Source organism: Triticum dicoccoides, chromosome 3B, assembly GCF_002162155.2.
Source record: "Triticum dicoccoides isolate Atlit2015 ecotype Zavitan chromosome 3B, WEW_v2.0, whole genome shotgun sequence".
Lineage (NCBI taxonomy): Eukaryota > Viridiplantae > Streptophyta > Magnoliopsida > Poales > Poaceae > Triticum > Triticum dicoccoides.
In genome coordinates, this window is record NC_041385.1 from 459,189,556 (window position 1) to 459,196,627 (window position 7,072).

At 39.5% G+C, this 7,072-nt stretch overlaps 2 long non-coding RNA genes across 5 annotated transcripts; both read right to left on the bottom strand.

Annotated features, from left to right (window-relative positions):
* Positions 1 to 2,021: 2,021 nt before the first annotated feature.
* LOC119276514 lies at positions 2,022 to 4,393 on the bottom strand. Its single transcript, XR_005136642.1, has 2 exons — positions 2,840 to 4,393; positions 2,022 to 2,737 (listed from the first exon to the last, which is right to left on the bottom strand). It is a non-coding gene; the product is annotated as an uncharacterized LOC119276514 (long non-coding RNA).
* A 1-nt stretch (position 4,394) lies between these two features.
* Positions 4,395 to 7,066, bottom strand: LOC119276513. Of its 4 annotated transcripts, none has more exons than XR_005136641.1 (6): positions 6,894 to 7,066; positions 6,441 to 6,549; positions 5,683 to 5,832; positions 5,486 to 5,602; positions 5,003 to 5,055; positions 4,395 to 4,472 (listed from the first exon to the last, which is right to left on the bottom strand). It is a non-coding gene; the product is annotated as an uncharacterized LOC119276513 (long non-coding RNA). The 4 variants fall into 4 exon arrangements; XR_005136640.1 differs by having other exon boundaries at positions 5,683 to 5,837; XR_005136639.1 differs by having other exon boundaries at positions 5,683 to 5,843.
* Between the last annotated feature and the right edge of the window lie 6 nt (positions 7,067 to 7,072).

Genomic DNA, 7,072 nt, shown 5'->3' on the forward strand with positions numbered 1-7,072 from the left:
GTTCCGGGCAAACCCCGGCAAACTATATGGGCCTAATGGGCCAAGAGAGGGAAAGACCAGCCCCTAAGGGGCTGGAGCGCCCCCTATAGGCCGAAATAAGGGGGAAAGGAAAGGAGGGAAGGGAAGGGAGAAGGAAAGGGGAGGATTCGGCCTCCCCCTCTCCTTCCCCTCCCGGCCCCCTCCCTTTCCTTCCCCCTCCGAGACTTATGGAAGGGGGGGAGGCCGACTTGTAGGAGGCGCCCAAGTAGGATTACTCCTATTTGGGGCGCCCCTCCCACCTATATATATATATATATATATATATATATATATACACACACATCTGGGCTATTCTGTTATGCGTAACAGAATATTATTCTGTTACCCTTTTTGAACAGACGGTTGCAGGTGGTTGTACTGATGTTTTCGAAGCGGTTGAACTGATGCTTTCAGTTGTGTTTAACAGATGGTCTTCTTTAGTTCAAAAACTTTTTGTATTTTTTTTGTCGAAACGTGGCGTGTAATATATCGTTGGAAAGCTCTTGACAACCATATTCTAAGTATATTGAACGTTTTTGCAAAATCATTATGGTTTAAGAGCAGTTTTGAAAAAACCATTTTTTTTCAAAACCAAAAAAATGAATCGTATTTTGGACTCAATTTTCAAACGGTTTGTCGAAATTGAGAAAATAAGATGGCGTTGGAAATCTGGTGAAAATCCGCATCTTCCATATATCTATTGTTTTTTCTAATTCTATATGATTTAAAAGTAATTTGAAAAACGGTGAAATTCTGGGCGAAACGCATTTTCATGATTTTTTGCGAACGGTTTGTCGGATTGACGCAAATGATATGGCATTGGAAAGCTATGGAAAATGCGCAACTTTTTTGTATAGAAATGTTTTTCTAATTCCTTATGGTTTAAAAACGAATTTGAATACGGTCAAATTTGATTTTGAACGCGATTTTTTTAAAAAGTTTGACGAAATATGGCAAATAATATACCGTTGGATAGTTATCGAAAATGCGAAACTTAGTCATGTTGAGCATTTTCTCTACTTCACAACCGTTTAAGAGTAATTTTGAATACGGCAAGACGGATCCTGCTGTTTTCTCGTCTGAAAAACAGAATAGTCGTACTGATATATGTGTATGTTTGTACTGAGCTATTTTTTGTAGAGTAATTTTGAATGGTTCCGAAAAAGGGTACTTGTACTGATGCTTGCATGGGTTTGTACTAAGCGTATTTTCACTAACTAGACTTTGCTATGCTTTTTGGGTAATAATTTTCTCGTAAGTTTTCAACAGTTTACTGTATCGTCGCCCCTGTACTTGTATGGTTTGTATCATCAAACTGAATGATATATCTTATTCAAAAAGAAAATGTGTTTTTTTTTGTTTCTTATTTTTTTTAACTCAACATTTTTTTGACAACGTTATTCTGAACTTCTCTCATTTTACGACTTGTACTGAGGTACTTACTAAGCAGGATTTTTATGTGGTTTCTTTTTTTGCTTGAACTTTACAATTTGAATTTCTTTCATTTCTTTTATTTCAAACGAACCATCGTTTTTAACTCGTATTGAGGTACTTACTATGCCCGAACTGGGGTGGCTATCGCGTGTCTCGACGTGTTTTGAACTCGAAGAAAATGTTTCGCATGTTTTCTTTTAACTCAATTTTTTTTACAACGATGTTCTGAACTTCTCTAATTTTACGACTTGTACTTTTTACCATTTGAATTGCATGGGGTTTCTTTTTGCTTGAACTTTTACAATTTGAATTTCTGTCATTTCTTTTATTCTGAACGGACCACCAGTTTTAACTCGTACTGATCAATATTTTTAATTAAACCATTTTTCCTTTCATCCGACAGAAATATTTTCCACACATAATACACGTACATGAATCATATTACCCATAGCACCGGCGTGAACACAAAAATCATCGCCCTATTCTTGGACAGAACTTTTCAAGCACCCACATGAACACAATAATAATCATCAGAACTTTTCAAGCACCCACATGAACATAATAATCAGTAGAAGAAAAAGAATTGATCTATATGTGATCCATCACAAAACAAAGCATGCATGCATACATATATCACAAGTTCAGAACATCACAGCTCACAAGCACATCCTCTACACTTTGGACCTTGCGAATTGCTGCAGTCCCAACACTCTATACGTGGCCATAGTGATGCCTCCGCTTCATGTCACACAGGGGCGCGCACGATGTTCGTCTCGCCGCCGCTGTTATCAGACAGGTAGAACAGTGGCAGCCTACAAAACAGCCTCAAACATCGTCTGCTGCTTTTGTGGTGACACCTCATGTGGTCATGCAAGACAACACTGTTTCCTTTTTTCATCTTTCTAATATATATTGAACTGCTACTACCAATAACAGAAATTGTAGACTGCCATTGTTTCTGCAAAGATAACCACTGTTTATCTAACTAGAGAACTATAGATTTTATAAAAGGTGAACTACTAACCAGATAGCTACAAAATTTAGCAATGGTGAACCAGAGAGCTACGGAATTTAGCAAATGTGAACTCCTAACCAGATAACAACAGTTTTTTCAGGAGTGGTTGGGATCTTGCGTTGGCAGTGGGGAGCCGTGGCCGGAGCATGGTGGAAGATGATCTAGAGCGTAAGCTCGAGCATGATGGAGTTGTGGACTAACGGCTCTGGTGAAGTGGAGCTGATGGAGGCGGGGTTCACGAGCAGCCGCTGGGCGCGCCAGGATTTGGCTCTGTAAAGATGAAGTGCAAATCACATTAAAGGTGAACTAAATATCTTCCTAGCAACCTCGTCCAAATGCATTACTCATAACATGATCTATAGAGAGACTTACATCCCAAATAAAATACATGCAGAGATGGGCGGCCACCAGCTTGTTTATATTTGAAATTTTAAGAAGCCAATGAACTTCAGCATGACAAGTAGATCAATACATCATGCAACTTACATAGTTGCTTAACTCTAAACACATGGTCAAAATTTCAGTCACTTAAGTACTATAACAATAAAGCATTACCACACTGATTTACTTGTTTTACTATTAAAAATGGGTTTCAAACACAACTTCTAAGCAGACAGTGCTTACTTTTGCTCTCCCACTTGGAGTGAACAGGCAAAAACAGAATGCATTACTTGCACTAACATTCGGGAAATCCAATGAACACAAAAAACATTAGAATTATTCCGATACCTCGGGCGAATGGCTCTACATGGAAAATCTTATGTAATTGGACTTACAACCAGCAAGTAGATGAAATGAACAGAATACAAATACCCGTTGTACTATACACAAATAACATGGAAACACAGATGAAATCGAACTTATGATTGAAGCTACTTTGTAAGTTGTACTGATCAGTACTTTGTAAAAAAAAATCTAAACTTGTCATATCCTCGAGTTTGAACTGATGTAAATAATTTTTGCCAAATTGCTCCAGGTTTCTGTATGGTACGCACACCACCTTGATGAGCCAATGTACAAGTTCATATCACTTGAACTAATTGGAGAATAATATGCGAGCTTATAGCATTTGATCACTTGAACTTATAGCAATAGAAACAAGAAATGTGTACGGCCTCCGACCTGTGGAAATTATAAGAAATTTGTAAATACTAGTACCGCAACCAACATTTATAAATACTAGTGAACTTGAACTTATGGTCTCTCGAGATCTGATCTGATTGTGTTACAAGCATACACACAAAAATATTTAGAAGAAAATGGCTATATCTCTGATGCAAACTTAATTTTAGTAGCAAATGTTTCATCTTTTGACACATCAAAACCACTAGCTACAATTTTTTTGCTTCCAATCTTTGAACTGAGCAAAATTATGATTTTTTTTGCTCCCAACCTCCTGCATATATATTTTCGAAGTGATATTTTTCTTTCATTGAACTGATCTAATTTTTGTATTTCAATTGTTTTAAAATATGTAGTTGAACTTATAGATTTCCATTTGTAATTTTTGCTCTTATAAATATCCTGTGTGTTTGTTTACGTACTAAAAACAGAATAAATACTGAACTTAACGGAAACAACAATACTTCCTACTTGTCCCAAGACACTCGTTGAACGTGTGGCAGCGTGCACCAGTGCCGGCAAAAGCTCGTACGTGAAGGAGCGTGGCAGGAGGTGCTCGGACAGATAAGGGAGGAATAGTTGGACTGATGTGAGCCCCATACTTGGATGAGGACCGGAGGAAGTAGTCCGTGTGGGCGGCGGGGGCTGCCTGTAGAACTGAGCTTCTTTTTTCTTGCAATCCGTCCAACGTCCCTCGTGCTGCAGTACAGAGAGAAACAAATTAAGAAGTAGCAATCATATCATCATAGACAAAAGAACTTGCAGCTGCTGCTATGTGTATGGATTGCATGTTTTTATTCTCCTCATTGCCTGCATTGTGTACTTCACCCTTAGCCTGCTTGGTATCCTTTGTGCTAGTTCAGTAGCCGCTCGCCGCGCACACCTGCTCGATGGGAATTTACACAAACTGTTTGGAATTAGGAATTGAACTTTAGTAAAATTAGAAACTGAACTGAAAAAGAATTAGAAATTGAAGGAAAATAAAATAAGAAACCGAGTGACCTAAAAATAAGAATGAACTGAACTAAAATTGGAAATTGAACTGAATAAAAATTAAGATGTTGTCGATGTAAGAAGGGCTTCTCTTTTGCAGGTAGCTTATGCGCCGTCGGCTAGCTTTGGTTGTAAGCGTCTGTGTGGTTTACACCTACCTACTAAGGATGATCAAACACTATATTTGTGAGTTCTAGAAATCGGGAGGAAATCATCTCTCATAAAAGAAAGAAACAGATATGTTGAGACTTGGTTTTCAGTTCACACCACTTAAGCTAGTCGTACTGAAGTACTTGTGTTCCTCTCACTCACTTATACTACATGTTGATGCTTGCCATCTCGTTCGTTACATACTACATAGGCAGAGGCTACGCGTACTGTGGTCAAATCAAATAATACAAGACTCTATACGTATCAGACCTGACTGAGGATGCTGCCGGTCTTCTTGTCTTTGTCAGTGAAGAGGCAGTCCTCTGCAGTACGCACGCAACAAATTAAAATAAGAAATGAAACTACACTGAACTAAAAATAAGCTACAAATTTCAATCAATTCGATATTCATCAGCTACAAATTAAAATAAGAGTCCTTGGTACGAGGAATCAGCTACAAATTTCAATCAATTCGATATTTATCAGTACTAGCACGGCTAGAAAAGTCCAGAACTGTAGCAGCTGTCACTGAACTTGCATATTTTTTTCTTTGAGCTTATTTAGGAGATATATCAAATTTCATAGGCATTTTGACAAGAACTTATAGAGCATCATTTGTTTTTTACACAGAAGCAGCATGAGATTGAATGATAGCAGCATCAACACAAGATTCTCCTCTTTTTTTGTACAGGATGCTTAAAAAAACAAGCACATAGGTGTAGCTAAAAGCACACAGATAGTAGTGTTACTTACAGGAAGATATTCCTCTTCTCTATACCTATTCCAAGTGCCTCAAGTTGTTCTCCCGTCGGTATAGGCGCGTACTGACGGTTCGGATCATCGTTCGTCTCTCCAAACATAGGAACATAACTACAGGGTAAGCATGCCTCGTATTAGGACTCGAGGATGCACATGATACTAGCAAAGAAAAAACATAGCATTGCAGGTACCGGCGTGGAATGAAGTTGCTGGACAGACCGGTAAGGCCAATGTATTCATCCTACTACTATTTTCTGTCCTCCTAGCTGAAGGTAGTTGGTGTAGACCACCCCGACTGAAACCTTGTTCGCATTTCACCGTCCATGACGTGGCTGCTACTCCTACACTGCCTCTGCCAATTTTTTGATTAACTCCCATTTGAAGAAACATGTTTTAACAATATTTTTCCCACCAAAAGTGTGAAGAAATGCTACCTAGTTTTCACATATATTTGCTAGAACAAGTTAAGAAGTACAAGTACACATGCACAGAATAAGACTTAGGTTTGCTAGCAAAATAATTAGTACACATAGCTCCCACTTGAGAAGTACAAGTGCAAACGGAGTCACCTGTGCTGGAGCTATCTAACATATTCCCAAACATGGTTCAAGCATGTTTTAGTGCAATAAAATAAGAGAATGGATCAAAAGCTGGAACCTAGAACTGTACTTACGTTGCGGTGACCAATATAGCCATCGTTATTGGGAAGAAAAACATGGTGATGTTTTCGGAAGAAAAAATGAGCAAAACAGGAGATATTATTATACATTGATTGTATGTTGAATCTCTAGTTCCTGAACTTTTATGAACTAACAGCACACAACACATCACTCTGTCTATATGTCCCTGCTGAACTTCTGTTGGAGTATAACATGTTCTGACGCCAGCACACAATGTGTAAGGAGTAGCCCTATTCTTTTCCATGTGAATGTTTAAGAGGAAAATCAACCTTGCGTTGCAGGAGAGAAGAGAAGTCTATGGGCGCGGGGAGACGATGGTGTCTGTTCCCCTCCGGCACCGACATCCAGCAGGGAGCCTCAAACAGTAAATTTGTTCACCTGCACAATAGTTGTTTTAAAAGTTTGTTTAGGTAAAAATACATGGTTCAACATGAAGGATTTTTAGCTATGCTACCTTTTGTAGCTAACTCTCACAGGATTAAACAAAGTAGAGTAAGACAGGGGATCAGCAAGAAGTAGGTGTTCTTTTGTACTTGAACTGTCCATCGGAAGATGGAAATGATTGTACTAGCACAGGACAATTCGCATGTACACTAGTAGCACATATGCACTGATGCGTACACACTAGTACTAGCACGGGGGATGATGAACTCGAACTGTCAAACAGAACACGTTCTTGAGAGAGAGAGAGACAGAGAGAAACTGTGGCATGGGAGGCTCACCAGGAAGGGGAGGAGCTGGAGTGGGGCACGTCAGGGTAGCCAGAAGCACCGCCGCTGCCGGAGGCTAATGTCGTTGGATCCATTGGCGCCGCCGCTGCCGGATGACCGTGGGCGTGGGGCAACTATCGTGTGGCGCGGAGCTGCTCGCCGGAGGGAGCGTCGGGCGCGCTAGTAGAGTT